This window comes from Meles meles, chromosome 4 (genome assembly GCF_922984935.1).
Source record: "Meles meles chromosome 4, mMelMel3.1 paternal haplotype, whole genome shotgun sequence".
NCBI classification, from domain to species: Eukaryota; Metazoa; Chordata; class Mammalia; order Carnivora; family Mustelidae; genus Meles; species Meles meles.
The window spans coordinates 45858219-45876151 of NC_060069.1; the positions used below are offsets into that span (position 1 = coordinate 45858219).

At 41.6% G+C, this 17933-nt stretch overlaps 1 protein-coding gene across 4 annotated transcripts in view; it reads left to right on the forward strand.

Annotated features, from left to right (window-relative positions):
* The first annotated feature begins 792 nt into the window (after positions 1–792).
* Positions 793–17933, forward strand: part of ATP13A3 (ATPase 13A3) — a 93449-nt gene continuing 76308 nt past the window's right edge. For all 4 annotated transcript variants that reach the window (XM_046001990.1, XM_046001995.1, XM_046001994.1 and 1 more), the window contains exons 1-2: positions 793–1269; positions 2037–2080. The gene's annotated coding sequence lies outside the window, so the exon portion shown is untranslated. The remainder of the gene's footprint in view (positions 1270–2036; positions 2081–17933) is intronic.

Genomic DNA, 17933 nt, shown 5'->3' on the forward strand with positions numbered 1-17933 from the left:
CAGGGGAGCTGGCGCGGCAGGCTTGGGCCAGAAGACTGCCAGAGCACGAGGCTGCAGGTGGCGGGGCGCGCCCCCTGTGCGCGTCGCCGAAGGGGCGCCGCGAAAACCAAAGGCGCGATTTGTATATCCGGCCGGGGCCCTGTGCCGAGATAAAGCTCCTGCGGAGGGAAGTATTTAATTTGCCTCCCGCGCCATCGGAAGAAACTCCTTTACGCCGGAGGCAGTGGGGTGGGCGCGTGGGAGCTTTCTCCTGCGTAGGCTTCCCAGTCCTCCGCCGGAGGCCGTGTGCGCTGAGCTGGTTGTCGAAGGCGAATTACAGTTTTTTGTTTTTGGATGGGGGGTGGTGGCGCTCTTAAGGAGTGAAGGAGACCTGGATTAGAACCAGGGTCTGGTTTTCTCTCCACTGTAGCACAAGTTTCCACCTTGACCTTGACTCTGGGCAAGTCTATTCTAGGTCCCTCACTGGTCCTCAGTTTCCCTGTTCATTAAATGGGGATCTGTACTATGATCTTGTTTTTGCACGGCCAGGGTGGCAAATTCCACCTCCTCCAGGCCAAAAAAACCCGTCCTCTGCTGGTAACCTCGCCTCCCCAGGACGCAGCTCTTTTGAAAAGTCCTCTTCGCCCCTTTCTTCCCTTCGCGGGTCTAAGGGGGCTAAAGGCGAGGTGGGCAGGGCCTACCCAATGGCCCCGCCCATCTCATCTGGCCCCGCCCCACTACGTCCCCTCTGCGCCCCTCCGCGCTCGGCGCTGAGATGAGGCAACCACGTGACCTCACATCCGGGCGCGGGAGTCCCGAGCTTGCCGCGAGCTTCCCCGCCCGCCGGCTCTCCCCGCAGCGTGATCTGGGCGCCACCGCGGAGGGGAGGGGGGTTCGCTTCGTCGCTGGCGGCGGGAGGCCGTTTCGGAGTGCAGACCGCCCCCCTCCCCTGCCCGCCTACCCCCGTCACAGTCCCTTGTTCTCGCTCTGTCCGGCTGCAAGCCGCCGCCGCCGCGGGCGCCGAGGAGGAGAGCGCGGACACCCCTGTGCCCGGCTCAGCCAGGGCCTGGCCGCGGCGCCTCCCTCCCCTCACCCCAAGCTGCAGCGCGCGGCGGCGGCGGCGGCGCCTCGAATCCGAGCGACCCGCGGCCGCCGGCGCCCGCCGAGGGCGATGGGGCTGGGCTGAGGCGAGGCGGCGGCGGCGACAGCAGCGGGCCCGGGCCCCGGCCCCCCGCGGTCCCTCGGCTGCTCCGGCCCAGAGGCGTCGAGGAGACCGCGCAGCGGCGGCGGGTGAGTGGTCGGGCTTTCCCGGGACGCCGGGGGCAGGGTGAGCTGGGCGCGGAGTAGGTGGGTGGTGGTGGTGATGGCGGGGGGTTGAAGGAGAATAAGGGTGTTGTCGGATACCAGGTGAGCTTCTGCTGGGCTCCTTGGCCCAGAATCCCGCATCACTTCCCGGGGGAGATGAGTGGGATGGAGAGGGGAGCGCTGAGACCGCGGAATGTCTGCCTGGGACAGGTGAGGCGAGAAAAAGGGATACACGTTGTGGGTGTGAAGGCCTGGTTTGGACATGCTGCTTGCGTTGAGACTGGGGAGTAAGGATGGTGGTCCAGCCCTTTTAGAAAGTCTGGCAGATGGGGGGTCGAAGGGCAGGACGATTGATGTGTTCTGCGGGTGCTGCCTAAAGGCATCTTGAGTTCGTCCTTAACGTCGGAGTAGTAACAGCTTCTTGCCATCACCGCATTTTATGGATGACTAAGTGAGGCCAGAGAGGAAAAGTGACTTCTTAATTGGTTAAGGCCTCTCACTTTGACTCTATAAGTGAAGACTAGAAAAACCCTGGGGTTCACTCCATTACTTGCGTGGCCACTCTCTTTATGGCCTTTAATTCTCGCCATTGCCTTCACAGAGGTTTGGCGAATGTCTCTTTAGCGGGGTTATGGCTGGGGGAATGGATTGGAATGGTTATTGTCAATAACCGAGTTGACAATAACTCGGTTCGGGGCTTCCCAATTTGGAAAGATTTTGTGACAGGTGTTTATCATTTCCTCTTCCCATAGATCTGACAGAAACATCCTTGGATCTTGGTGTCTGGATATAGGAGGTATGAATCACACACGTAATTCACTCCTTTTAATTGTCAATGTCTTAGAGCTATATTTAGTGGTTATATTAGTGCAAAATGAATGGGTATGGAGTCGTAAACCTAGAAACAGAAACCCATGTTTCCTACTTACGATTCTGAACTGTACAAGTAGAACATTTATGTATGTAATGACTATTTTAGATTTATGAGTCAGGAAGTTAGAATTTTTTTAAAATCCAAGAAATGCAGGAACGTTAAAGATTATTGCAAAGCGAATACTGTGTTCTAAAGGCTTTGTCATTAAAGTGAAGGTGTTTTGATTTCCTTATCTTTTAAGGGGTGATTTCATAGTTAAAAGTGCTCTGCCTTTTGTTAGATCTCAGCGTCCTTACCAAGGTACATATATTTTATGGCATTCTTTTCTCCGGAGGGTTGTTGCTTTGCCAAATAGGCTACAGATGCCAAAATAAATCTGTTCAGGTATCCCATTCTGGTTTAGCAACCCTTTTTAAAATGCAGATCAGTTCCTGGAAGTTCTAAATAGTAAGCCTATTATTAATTGTGATGCAACTTTACTTTTGCTACTATCCTTTTGCATTATCCCCTACTAGATCAGGGGAGCTTGAGACTGTTCAGTGAGATTTTTGTACTTTGTTAGAACAACAAAGCTTGTCTTTGCTCAATGGGCATTGGGTAGGAAAAGTGATGACACTGGTTGTCTCAATTTATAAGCAGTATAGTTATAAACGAGAAAATGAAGTTGCAGGTTATTTTCAAAATACAGTCGACAGGCTTCAATTTGATGCAGTGTTCAAATTATGTAGTGAGAGGGCTGATTTCTTTGTCTAGGTCAACCAGAATACTTTACTTGGGGTATGCTTGGTTATTAAAATTTTAGTTTGGTTTGATTTGAGATAAATATCATAAATTCTGGGTGTCTGGGTGGCTCAGTTGTTTAAATAAAGCCTCTGCCTTCGGCTCAGGTCATGATCCTAGGGTCCTGGGATGGAGCCCCGCATCCCGCTCTCTGCTCTGCAGGGAGCTGCCTCTCCTCTCTCTGTGCCTGCCTCTCTGCCTACTTGTGATTTCTGTCTGTCAAATAAATAACTAAAATCTTAAAAAAAAAGTAAATTCCTACATTGGTAGGGAAATAGTTTTATAGTATTTAGAGCAAAGCTTTGTTAAGCCTGAATGTCTGAACATTATCTTCTGATGAGTTCTGTGTGGTTTTGCTTATTAGTTATTAGAGCTAAAATATTTCCTTTGGTTTAGTTAGCCCTTAATGGTTGTCTCCTTTAGGTACATCAGTTTTCCACCTGTGCCATATTCCAAATATGGATTCTTATGTGGATAATAGTTGTGTGTAGCTACAACACAAGTAATATAGAAAAAGCATGGACTTGGGAAATCAGACTGGAGTTTGATTTTTGACTTTTCATAACTAGCTGTTTGACTGGGCTTTGAATTAAACACTTAACGTGGATTATCTCATTTAAACTGTATTTTACAGATGAGGAAACTTGAGGTTCAGAAATGTTAAGTTACCCAGAGTCACAGACAGCTAACATGGTAAACCTAGAAATAGAAACAGCTTGTCACATACAATAACAGAGCTAGATTCGTGCTGTCTTCAGAGGCCCTTACATTGTAAGTTGCTTAACTTCCCTGATTATCATCATCTTCTAATTCTTTTTAAAAATTTTTTTTTATTTTTTATTAACATATAATGTATTATTAGCCTCAGGGGTACAGGTCTGTGAATCGCCAGGTTTCTAATTCATTTTTATTGAAAACAAATATTAATCTTACCTCAGAGAATTTTGAGCATTAGCTGAGAACATATGTTCTCCCTTTCCCCCTTTCATTCTCTATACTAAATTAAGCTCTGCTTATATAACGTGGTCTTGTAACCACTGTGAATATGAGGTTTTAAAAATGTGAGTACACTTCATTCCTAAGATTAATAGCAGTCCTAGGAGATGGGCCGTGATCAGTGATATGGGGGCATCCTCTGAAACTTTGTCTTTTTTTTTTTTTTAAAGATTTTATTTATTTATTTGACAGAGAGAGAGATCACAAGTAGGCAGAGAGGCAGGCAGAGAGAGAGGAGGAAGCAGGCTCCCTGAGGAGCAGAGAGCCCGATGCGGGGCTCGATCCCAGGACCCCGAGATCATGACCTGAGCCGAAGGAAGCGGCTTAACCCACTGAGCCACCCAGGCGCCCCTGAAACTTTGTCTTTATTCTGTATTTTTTTTCCCCCAATGGTCCAGGTAATGGTGGAAATAAGAATTTTATAGTTGAATGACAGCATAATGGTTGTAATTACTAAAAATCTGGGAAGACAGAAATAGAATTTTAAAATGATCTTGATTACTTGGTTTGTCTAACGCTGGATTCTGTCCACTGGTATATTTGGTAACCTAAATTAACTATATATGTAGTAAGTGGAAGACATTGTGAATGGAACATAAGTTGAATAGGAGTTAGCAGCTTATTACTTACTAAAGATAAGACTCTTAAACCAGTTCATAATGGTATGCTAAAAGAAGATAGTCTGGTGCTTGACATCTAACATCAGCAGAAGGTTTGTTCCAGTGATGAAATGCATTCTGAATGTGCTGTATAGCTCATCTAGTTAAATCTGCACCCCAGAGATAGCTGATGGGATTTAATCTTTGGTTTTGGGAGATAGTTTGTATGAAATGAAGCTAACTGGATTATGGAGAGAATGAATTCGTGGTCACTAAAACCATGTTCTAATTATTAACCCATCTAACTAGTCCAGGAAACATGAGAGAGGCAAGGAAATAATTGTTAGAGAGCTTTACTTGAATTTTGTTGACTTCATTTTTTGAGATAGAGAAAGAAAAGAGCATTGGATTAAAGCACATCTTTTAAGATTTATGTAAAAAAGTAAAAGTTCTGGGTTTATTTAATTGGGGAAAAGTAGGTGGTATCTGTGGGGTAGAATGTCCTAGACTTAATGGTAACTAGTGATTATATAAGCCATGAGTTAAAAACGTTTGTTGCTGGTGGGGTTATGGACATTGGGGAGGGTATGTGATATGGTGAGTGCTGTGAAGTGTGTAAACCTGGCGACTCATAGGCTGTACCCCTGGGGCTAATAATACGTTATATATTTATTTAAAAAAAAAAAAAAACATTTGTTATTAGTGGGGTGCCTGGGTGGCTCAGTTGGTTAGGTGTCCAACTCTTGATTTTAGCTCAGGTTGTGATCTCAGGGTCATGAGATTGAGCCCTGTGTTGGGCCCTCTCTCTAATTAAAAAACAAACAACCCACCAAAGATTTATATTAGTAAGATTAAAAATAGAGATGATGAAAAAAAATAGAGATGATGTGAAATGTCATGAATGAATGGTAATAAAAAATTACCACTTTTGTAATCATTAGATAAAACACACATTAGTCTGGAGGAGGAAGAATGGAATGAAGGAAGGGAAAGTTGATCAGATAGTCAAATGTCTGAGAAGGAGGAAAGTTGAGGGTGTGGATTGCTGAAGAGTTTCCGTGGGACAGTTCTCTCTAGAGTTCTCTCTGGAGAACTGTCCCAACAGAGGATCTGGTAACACCTTAGACTGAAAGGCTCATAATGGGGCCTTTGTTAGGTCTGACTAGTAAAACATTAACTCAAATAGCAAACTATAAGACTGCCAAATTTTAAAAAAGAAGTGTACCACAGGGCACCTCCCCAGTGAAAGAGGCCATAGAGATCTTTGGAAACAGAGCTCCACAGAGACCTGTTTCTTTGAGGGTATAGATGAAGGTACATGTTTTACTTCTTCTGTCACCCAAGACCACTAATACTAGTATGAATTGAGAATCCAATAAGAAGTACTCCCTATTTGTGTATGTGTATGAATTAAGTGAGTTGTAATCAGTCTCTTAATTGAAATTCCTCTCTTTGCTGACCCTCATGCTTTTAAATGATCTATTGATACTCAGGTAAGAAAATGAATTTCTGAGAAAAGTGAGTTAACTATGTAGAATTTACTGATTACATGATGTGGAACTTGTTGATGTATGTAGATTTTCTCAGAAGCTTTAAATAAAAATATTAGAGGATGCCTGTGTGGCTCAGTTGGTGGTGCATGCAACTTTTGATCTTGGGGTTGTAAGTTTGAGCTCCATGTTGGGTGTAGAGATTACTTAAAATCTTGGAAAAAAATAAAAATATTTGTATCTGTTTTGAGGTGAGTGGTATGAAAGTTCTGCCTCTGATAGCAAGCTAGATTAATTGACTACTCTATTTTATTTGGTTTTTACCTGTTTTCTTCACAAGGAATTTGTGAGTTGGATATTGAAATAATGAAGTGTGAGATTGGAAAACAATATGGTGAATCGTCGCAGATAGGTGATAGACTAGTCTCTTCTTTTTACAGAAAAGGAAACGTGTGGAGAATAAGCGATAGTATGCCAGTAAAGGACCTGGAGTTAGTGTTTGTCGGTAGGTTATTCTTTCCACTCTTGGCTTGGTTTTGTACTCTGGTAATGGCTCACCTCACTACTCCCTGTTTTTTTGTTTTTTTTTTTTCCCCTACTGAGAACCAGTGTTAAGGATTGCTTTTGATTACATGGCAGCTTTTTTTTTTTTTTTTTTTTAAGATTTTATTTATTAGAGAGCACGAACAGGGGAAGGGACAGAGGGAGAGGGAGAAGCAGCAGGGCTCCTGATTGGGAGCTCTGTGCCAGGACCCAGAAATCATGACCTGAGCCAAAGGCAGATACTTAACGGACTAAGCCACCCGGGTGCCCCACATGACAGACTTTTACTACATTTTTATTTTATTTTAAAATAAATCATGGAATAGTTCCCACATGTATCTAGTTTGCCTTCTTCTTTTTAAAAAGATTTTATTTATTAATTTGAGAGAGAGTTATTGGGACAGAGAGCATGAATGCAGGGGTGGGGAGAGGGAGAGAGAGAAGCAGAAGCAGACTCCTTGCCAAGCAGGGAGCCCGATGTGAGGCTCGATCCTCAGACTATGGAACCATGACTAGAGCCAAAGGCATATGCTTAATCGACTGAGCCACCCAGGCGCCCCAAGCATGCCTTCTAACAGTGTCCCTGTTGCTCTGCTTTTTCCCATTTGTGAAATAGGATGAATAATGCATTAGTTATTAACTTACTTTGATATATAAGACACATGTTTGAGTTCTTAATTCTTTGTAATTTAAAGAGCTGGGTAAAGTGAAATGAAATCATACCTTATATGTGGGGGCTTCGGGCCTAAATTCTCATTTAAGGTAGAAATCCTGTATAGGCAAAATTACTGCTGAAAAGGTCCTTTAGGAAGATTAGTTAGAAAACTGGTTCTTAACTGACATACTGTTTTTCAATTCCAACAGCCCGTTTTTCCTCCAGTTTTTAAAATAGGTTACTTTTTTGGTGAGGGGGATCATAATTAGCTATGCAGGATACCTTTTGACAAGTGAATGGGACTTAGACTGGCTGAGGAACAGCAAATTTATAGTCTTCATTGCATGTTTACTCTGGGACAAGGATGTAAAGGCAGGCATCCTGCCATCATTTAAAGTATTCTCGTTTTTCTTTTTTCAGTAGCACATATGATTGAATGGGAGTAGTTAAATGCATATATGATAAGAGTCCACAATGTGAATAATGGAGAAAGAAATTAGATATCCATGAAAATCTATTATCTCCCCAGGGTTATACTGGGTATTTTACACCATACAAAGAACCTAGCATGATTAAAAGGCTAGGTAATAAATTGGGGAGTATTGGAGGACCATTTGTACTTCATGTAATTCTGGACTGATACTCAGCTATATTCAGGGTTAATATCTTCCTTACTGCTAGTAAAATCTGCATTCTTTTAAAAGAAGTATGGGAGCACTTGGCTGGCTCAGTTGCTAGAGCATGAGACTTGATGTTGGGGTTGTGAGTTTGAGCCCCACCTTGGGTGCAGAGTTTACTTGAAAGTAAATGATAGAGAGATAGAACTATATAAGTTGTTGATGTTTTTTATGAAATTTAAAGTATCTGAATCTTAACATTATTTTTGGAAAAGCAATGTAAAAAACACCAGTTAAAAAAAAAATGTAGGGGCGCCTGGGTGGCTCAGTGGGTTAAGCCTCTGCCTTCAGCTCGGGTCATGATCTCAGAGTCCTGAGATCTAGCCCCACATCGGGCTCTCTGCTCAGCAAGGAGCCTGCTTCCCTCCCTCTCTCTGCTTACTTGTGATCTCTTTCTGTGTGTCAATTAAAAAAATAAAGATCTTTAAAAAATAATAAAAATTAAAATAAAAAAATGTAATGGTGGCTAAAGATGTCTGTGGAATTGGCATGGTATAGTGGTTAAATGTGGGCTTCAGAGCCATACACAAGTGACTTGAGTTCCAGCTTCATCACTAGTTCTGTAGTGGGGTTCAAGTCACTTAACCTTTTTTAGTTTCTTCATTTGACAAATGGAGAGAATAAAAGCTACCTTAGAGAATTGTGAGGATAAGAGGGTCAGTAAATGGTAATGTACTATTATTGGTTTAATAACATTTAACGTATTCAGAACAAGTATTGGGGGTGTGTGTGTGTGTGTGTGTGTGTGAGAGAGAGAGAGAGAGAGAGAGATGAGAATGTGTGGGGGTGGGATTGAGAATTGCTGCCTGTTTTATTTTAACTAAAGCAGCAGGCAGTAATGACATAGTGTTGTACTCAGGCTTTTCATGGAAAGATACCATGATTTTGCATCTTTGGGAACGGCATCCTAAAAGGCTCAAGCTGTTAACCTCATGTATCTCTAATGTACATTTTATGTGTGTTTTTGTCTTTCCTTTTCTGTCTCTGGATGTATCATTTCCCCTCATTCTCTGTGTTACTGTTACTGATTCTGTCTCTTCCTGGTCACATTATAAAATGTAAAAATATGTTAAATTATTTAATAGACTTTCATGTGCCTTATTTAAAAATAATGGTTAATAAAAATAAAAATAAAACAATAGAAAATACTGGTTAGTGGAATGTGTCTACATCTTTTCTTTAAAAGGAAGATTTGAAATTTTATTTTACTTCTCTGGCCTTTGGATTGATTGCTTTAAATGTGGGTCACTGGTTCTTCAGAGACTAAAGATGTTTCATCCAGCTTTAGATTATGCCTTAACTTTTTTTTTTTTTAAGATTTTATTTACTTGAGAGAGAGAGAGCGTGCGTGCTTATGCATGAGTGAGTGTGCATACAAAGGGAGAAGGAGAAGCAGACTCCTTGCTGAGCAGAGAGCCTGACTGGACTGATGGTGGGCTCCATCCTATAACTCTGGGATCATGACCTGGGCCTGAGGCAGAGACTTAGCTTAACTGAGCCCACGTACTCCAGTGCCTTAACTTCTTAAGCCATCAGTTTTCTAAGCTCATTTGTAATTTAGTTTTGGCTTTGATTTCCTCAGGTTTCTCTTAAATTTTTTTGCCTTACTGTTTCACCAAGCACAAGAGGTGGAATCCTTATTTAATGCCAGTTGTAATAATGTGATTCAGTTTGCTAAGTTAAATGTAAGGTACTGCAGGCAAGTAGCCTAATTTTATCTGGAGCACTTAGATATTTGAAAGAATAGGGGTACCTGGGTGGCTCAGTCAGTTAAGCATCTGCCTTCAGCTCAGGTCATGTTCCCAGGGTCCTGGGATTGAACCCTGTATCGGACTCGCTGCTCATTGAGGATTCTGCTTCTCCCTCTACCCTACCTGCACTGTCCCCTCACCCAGCTCGTGCGCACGCAAAAGTAAATAAAATCTTTTAACCCAACAAATTCTGTTAAAATGGATTTTTATTTCATGGATCTTTTAGTTATGAAAATAGGCTTTTTATAGTTACTACCACTGCTTTGGAGTTCATTGATGAATAAGTTTTAACTAACCCACAGTTGTTTTCTGTTCAGTTTTTGGTGAGAAGAACAGAACAAAGTGCTTAATTTAGTTAGGTTCAGAAGCATCTTAATGTGTTCCACCCCCACACCCTAAATCCTTTCTTACCTCCGATGCAGCCCATGGTGAATGGCCTTTCTTCATGTTCCCTTGAAACTTGTGGCAATTATCAATTATTGTGGTACATAAGAATTGTGATTTTTATAGGCAGGCAGGCAGGAAGGAAGCAAGCTTGGTTAGGGCCTCTTGGTTATGCCTTCAGGATTGCGTTGGCAAATTTAATATTCAGTATTTTTTTTAGTTCCTGTATGTGCCAAGCACAGGGCTAGATGTTGGTTATACGTTGATGAATGAGTTCTGCCATCTTGAAGGTAAACAGTCTAGCAGGTGAACGCAGTGCTGCTGCACTGTACAAGTCCCGAAGACACCATTCGTACTGTATTTGGAATATGGCCCTATGGTATGGGTTTTGGACTTTTTCAGTTGAAAAAAATTCAGAATCTCCATCACATGCAAGTTAATCCATATCTTTATCATATCAGGCAATCTGATCCTGACCCATGTTTTTAGCTCCATTTCTAGCTGTTTCCTAGAGACTACCCTGTGCTCTAGCGGGTTTAACTTGCATTCATGATGTTTTCTAGGATTTCTCACCTTAGTACTTCTTTTTTTTTTTTTTTTTAAGTTTTTATTTTAATTCCAATTAAGGAGTACTTGGGTGGCTCAGTGGGTTGAGGCTCTGCCTTAGGCTCAGGTCATGATCTCAGGGTCTTGGGATCGATCAAGCGCCGCATCAGGCTCCCTGCTCCCCTCTCTCTCTGTGTGCCTTTCTGCCTACTTGTGATCTCTCTGTCAAATGAAAAAAAATTCAGGTGTACAGTACAGGGATTCAACAGTTCCATTTATCATTTGGTGTTCCTCATGGCAGGTATACTCTTTCATGCCCATCAGCTGTTAAACCCATCCCCCCAACCCCCACCCCTCACCTCAGTACTTCTACCTGTGGTAATTCCTCTGCTTGGATTCCATGCCTCTGTTATTTCCCCTCTTTTTACTGCCCCTTTGTCTGATGAATTTCCCACCTTTCAGGTCTTAGGTCAAGGGGTATAGGTCAAGGGATATAATCTCCAGCATTTAGCATGGTATTTGGCACATGTAGATAGTTTTTTTTTTTTTTTAAAGGTTTTATTTATTTAAAGAGAGAGAGAGTGTGGGCATATGTGCACACACACAGGGGGAGGGGTAGATGGAGAGGGAGGAGCAGGCTCCCCGCTGAGCAGGGAACCCAACATGGGGCTCAGTCTCAGGACCCTGAAATCATGACCTGAGCCAAAGGCAGGTGCTTAACAGACTGAGCCACCCAGGCTCCCCAGAGAGTGACTTCCTACAACATGACTTTCTATGAAATCAGAAACAGTGATAAGCCATAATAATTTTTGCTAAATGCTAGCTTAGTATTTACAGATTTATTCTGAATTGTTAGGACACTTGGGCACCATTGGATTTTTTCAGCTAATTTGCCTTTTCCTGAATCAAGTAATGGTGTAGGGTATATTTCAGTATACTGCCTGGCTAGGATAAAGGCACTGTTTTAAGTTCATTGGAGAACATGTTAGTGAGACTTCTCTGTCCAAATAATGAGAAGTTGGTCATATATGGTCTCTCAGATGAACAGAGCTTTTCATTCCAAGAATGGGTGACCCAGAGGATGGCAGTAGCACTCGTTCTAGCTCTGTTTCTGCCTGTAGTGCCCATCGCTGCTGCTGTGCAGGAATGGCTGTAGTGGAGAGTGAGAACACTGAGGGAGGCCCAGTCAGGAATACTCTGAGACTTTTATATGGGGGGATGGTAGAACTACGATGCCCGCTCTCCACATCTCCTCTGTAGTTTTTTTGTTTTGTTATTTGGAGATTTATCTTTTGTTTCTCAGCTTTGAGAAGTTATAACTTGTTTATGTATTAATAACTGAACAGAATGACTGTTGAAGAAGTAGTTGATACAGAACATAGCGTTGTAGATGGAGATTTTGTGCCTGGTTACATGAAGTCACCAAGGGACCTAGGAAAGGGTATAGGGAGAGTTGGAAAGGGGCATTGGGATGAGTGTGGAGCCTGCCAAAGACAAAATGTACTTGTTGTGAAATTTAACCCAGAAAATTTAACCCAGAAAGCCAGGAAGGATTATATCCTTTCCTTACACCCCTTGTCTTGCTCTGTTTCTTCGTTCATTATCCATTGCTTGGTGCTGGCCTGGTTTTCAGCCTTTAAGGTTTTTAGTCTGTAAGTCCAACATTGTGAGACAGATGTTCTGATTCTTACAAGGAGAGACAAAGATGGGAGCTATCCTCTGTTGGAAGGTAGAAAGGACAGTCAAAACATGGTGGAGAACAAACTTGACCAGGGTCTGGAAGGACTTGTAAGAGCTCTGCAGCCACACTGTTAGGGAAGGGCATTCTTGGCAGAAGGAAGAATGTATGTAAAGGAATGGAGTCAGGAAACAGTAGCCCTTAGAGGAATTACAAATGTGTTGTATATAGATGGAATGTAAGGTTTGTAAGAGGCGAATGATAAACATTGGTGAAAGGCAGGTGGTGGTGAAAGCTAGGCAGGGCCACATTCTGGAGAGTATTACATGTCCATTTAGTTGTAACTTTGTCCTTGGAGCCCAGTTGGGCCTCTCTCCTACTTTACTTCTCTGTGGTAGGGAAGCACATAGTATTGTGCATTGTCAGAGTTTTCAGTGTTTTTCTTTTTCTTTTTTTTTTTTTAAGATTTTATTTATTTATTTGAGGTGGGGAGGGAGAAAGAGCATGAGCCGGGCAGAGAAGTGGAGGGAGAGGGCGAAACAGACTCCCTACTGAGCTGAAAGTCCCCACTGGAACTCAATCCTAGGACCTAGAAATCACGACCTGAGCTGAAGTCAGATGCTCAACTGACCGAGCCATGCAGGTGCCCTAGACTTTTAAGTGTCTTGCTAGTAAGAGGATTGTTCAGGTTTGCTTAATCCAGTATATTTCTTCAATTTTTATGAGCAGAGGATGCTTTTTCAAATTTTTATTTTGGAGGGACTCTTGCCAGTTTGGGAAATGCTGCTGCAGACAATGGGAAGCTATTGAAATTTCAAGGAGAGAAAGGATCATGTCTGGATTATATGTTGACATGAATGAGGGAGACTAGAAAGGGCATCAGGACCTGAGTTGAGGGCAGTGCCAGTGGAGCTAGGCATGGGTGGGGGGTGGGTGTGAGAAAGGTAGAAATGATGACCAAGTACCTCCTTGTGGGGTAGGAAGGAGTCTGGGATGACTTCCAAAATCCTGGCATGGAATTTTAGCAAATCATATTCATTTAAGGAGTAGAGGGAATGGTTTGTGGTGGGGGGGTGGGTTTGGAAGAAAGATAAAATGAATCTGTTGAATTTTAGTTGTATGTAAACATGTTTGGTTGATGTTTAAATCTGTGGGTCTGGAGCTCGGGAGATTAGTGCTGAAAACACTGATTGTCAGCTCTTGGCAGTTTTCACCATAGATGGGTCAATGGAGCCCCTCTTGGCCCTTTGTGTTGTTATAGAGAGAGAAGGCCAGAGAATATTAATAATTAAGTACTGGGCAGAGGATGTGGAAGCTTGGGGAATATTAATAATAAAGAAGTGGGCAGAGGAAGTAAAAACTTGGTTACCTGGCTGCCTGCCTTATGATCCAGGCTATTATAGTATGAAGTATAATTTAGGAGAATTGTGGGAGGTGAAAGGTCATTTGTGGGCCATCTTAGGAACCTAGTTAGTATTTCAACTACGTTTGACTATCAAATGAATTTTTGAAAAATAGACCCTTTAAAGATGGTGCTGTCTGCATGTTAATTCCTTAATTTGTTGGTGAGGCATTTTGATATAAAGTCACCTCATGCTTGACTTTGTGGGAAAGTCAAAAATGCTCATTTTGATTAAATGAAGATTATTTTTTTCCTGTTTTTAAAAGAGGATATTGATTGAAAACTGGTAAGTAAAGTAGAAAAGCCCTGTAAAAGTGTTTTGTAAACTCGGGGCACCTGGGTGGCTCAGTGGGTTAAGCTGCTGCCTTCGGCTCAGGTCATGATCTCAGGGTCCTGGGATTGAGTCCCACATCGGGCTCTCTGCTCAGCAGGGAGCCTGCTTCCCTCTCTCTCTCTCTCTGCCTGCCTCTCTATCTACTTGTGATCTCTCTCTGTCAAATAAAAAAAAAAAAAGTGTTTCGTAAACTAAAAACCCGTCTACAAATGTCAGTTACTTTTGTTATGTTTGGTATAGTACCCAAATGCATTGATTTTTTTTTTTTTTTAATCCTGGATGGTAGATTACAGAATGACCATAGGAAATGAGAAAGTTCAGATTTCTGTGATGATTGTACCGTGAGTAAGGCCATTATCCTCTTCAACAGCGATTTAAAGTGTGTTTTTGAAATATTTGTTGAATGCAAAGGTTAAGGGCTTTGCACTGCCTTTATATGCTGAGTCAGCGTGGGGAGGTTTCAACTGGGGAAAAGGAATAAAGTGGAAAAAGATAAATTCACATAATTTTAAAAAGGTGTTCGAAATGCCTGTCAATTGTAAATTACCAGGATTGTACTTTTTATATAGAATAGCTTCCTAGTGATTTCGTGCTTCCTTTGTGGTCAGGTTCAGGCCTTCATAATGTCTGGAAAAATAAAATGTGAACCACAGTGTAGTACAGATGACAAGTAAAACTAATTTTGCTTTCTTTCCAACATAATACAGTAGTCCTGAAGTGAATCTTGCTGAGTTAATGAAGAAAAAATATTTTGGGTTTTGCTGTTAATAAGAAAAATGAAAATCTCTGGATTCTGTGTGTACCTTCTTAACATACTACTTAAGACTTAGAATATAATTTTCTACAGTGTTTTCTTCCTGCCTTTTTGCCCCCCCCCCCCCCTTTTGACTCTTCCCTACCCACTCCTACCCCTTCTCCTCCAAGCCCTTCCTCTGCACCTTGCTGCTCTGATTGGGTACCTATCTGTGTACACTATTATTTTTGTTTCAGAATGCAGCTGCAGTGTAATTTTTTCGTACCTTTAATCAACAATTTCAACTCAGCACTGTACTACCAACAGTGTGCTTTGCTCAGCTGAAATGACACAGTAGTGTGAAAAGTTGAGACTAACTTGAAGCAGTGCATGCAGTGACCACTGCATAATGATGGTCATCTGCCAGTAGCAAGTATAAGATTTTGTATAAACTATATCCTGGCTTCTGTGCAAACATGTGGATAATATGAGTCTTAGAATTGATGAATGTTGAAATTTTATTTATTATTATTTTTTAAAGTGAGCTCTACCACCCAGTGTGGGGCTTGAACATAAGACTCCAAGATCAAGAGCCATATACTCTAGGCATGCTCTATCGACTGAGCCAGCCAGGTACCTTCCCCTGAATGTTTAAATTTAAATTTTACTATTATTCTTTTTTTTTTAAATTTAAATTCATTTTAGCCAATACATCATTAGTTTTGGTATAGTGTTTAGTGATTCATTGGTTGGGTATAACACCCAGTGCTCATCACATTATGTGCCCTCCTTAATGCCCATCAACCAGTTATCCCATCCCCCCCAAATTTTAATTTTAAATTGCCGATTGAAATCCCCAACAAGTTATTAGGGATTTGGATTAACAGTATTACATTTTAGGGACGCCTGGGATTACATTTTAGGGACGCCTGGGTGGCTCAGTTGGTTGGGCCTCTGCCTTTGGCTCAGGTCGTGATCCCAGAGTCCTGGGATCGAGTCCCACATCAGGCTCCTTACTCAACAGGGAGCCTGCTTCCCTCTCCACCTCTGCCTGGCTGCCACTCTGCCTGCTTGTGCTCTCTCTTGCTCGCTTGCTCTCTCTGACAAATAAATAAATAAATAAAATCTTCAAAAAAAGTAAAAAAAAAACCAGTATTACATTTAGAAGAAATAATCACTAATTGGCATTAAAATGAAAGAAACATTAACTAATACATTGCTTAACAGAAATGCTTATCTTTTTTTAATTTCTATTTTTAAAAATTTCTATTTATTTATTTTTAAAGATTTTTATTTATTTGACAGACAGAGCTCACAAGTAGGCAGAGAGGCAGGCAGAGACAGAGAGAGAGAGGAGGAAGCAGGCTCCCCGCAGAGCAGAGAGCCTGATGTGGGGCTCGATCCCAGGAACCTGGGATCATGACCTGAGCCGAAGGCAGAGGCTTAACCCACTGAGCCACCCAGGCGCCCCAAGAAATGCTTATCTTCTAAATTTAAAAGTGTAGCTTTTATTTGGGCAGTTAAGCTCACTTAACCAATTTGGGTTTTTTATACAGGCTATTATTAGAACTCTAGATTTGTCAATTCCTTACTGTATTAAATGCCAAACACTTTCTTTAGTGCTTGCTTTAAAACTTGTTTCAGTTAGGTGTTTCTGCTTGTAAGTACCCCTCTTACCCTCAAAGCACAAAACTCATGTACTCTATTTTATGAGTTTGAAGAAACAGTTAATAAATGGTAACATGTTTATATGTGTACATGTGACATGGATTTTTAATTGGGATTGTTGGATCAAAGTGTTGGAGTATTAAATTCTAATATACTGTCGGTTTTCCAAAAATGTGTACAGATTCACTTGTTTTTTTCCCTTTCCTTTTCTTATGGAGGGAGCAGTGGGGGAGAGGGAGAGAATTTTAATGAGCAGGTTCCACACCCAGCACAGAGTCTGACATAGGGTTCAGTCTCACGACTCTGAGATCATAACTTGAGCCAAAATCAAGAGTTGGACACTTAACCAACTAAACCACCCATATGCCCCCAGATTCACTCGTAACAGTGTATAAGGGTGCTCCTCCCCACCCCCAGTTTAATGGGCAAGTAGTAATTTTACCACATAATTTTATACTTCACCTCATCTTGTTCTCAGATAGGTTCAGGTGCTCTTTAATTGTTACTGTTCTCCCTCCCTTGCTTCACAACATTATAAAATCCCTAAATTCTAGTTTTAGACAACTGTGAACTTGGGAGTAATCTTTATAAAGGCAATAATAACATACCTGCCTTCTCTCCTCTCCACCACCATTATCGTTTGTTTTGTGTTTGTGTCTTATTTTTCCATTGAGACACATGAAACAGAGGCTATATTATTTAGCCAACCCCTGCTTTCCCAGATTAGTACCTCCAGTCATACTAAACAACAACAACAAAATCTTGCAACTTCTCATAATCACTTTTGATCCACAGCTTTTCTGTTAAGGCTACTGAAAACTGTCAATACATTTCCATACCAATGTCGGAACATCACCTAGTGGTGAAAGAGTGTAACAGCAAGATGCACACAGAACCAATACTTACGCAGGTCAAAACTTTCATAGTTGGAATGAATCATACAGCCTATTACAACTGCCTCATTTCAATGGAGAAGAACTTGAAACCATGACAGGTGAAGGAACTTGCAAAATAGTTCACGTTGAATTGTCTTAAAAACAAGTTAAACCTGACTCTTGAGTTGAGTGCTTTCTTTCTCTCTCTCTTTTTTTTTGTATTTTTGGGTAAAATTGTTTATCTCCTACAGTTCCTAATATAATAATGAACATGGCATATATACTTACTTAACACTTGTAGATGGATTAATTTTTTAGATGGATTAATTTGATTAAATAATTTAGGGTTTGCTGCTATTTTATGGTGTGTGAGTGGCTGCTACTTTTCCTTAGTGAAGCCAAAATTTGGAGGGGTTGTACAAAAATAAATATAATCACACTGTCATTTACTAGAAATGTACTTGTAAAGGGGGACTTCAAAATCACCACTTTATCTTGCCTGGGGTAAAGAGACCTAATTAAGAGAGACCCAAAGAATCTGGAGAATGGTTTGATAGAGCACCAAGAAGTGTTTTGCAGGTTCCTACAATTTTCACACCCAAGGTTGGCCAAGCACAGCAGAATTAGAAGTTATATATATGCTCAGCCTACTTCTTTAACTGTT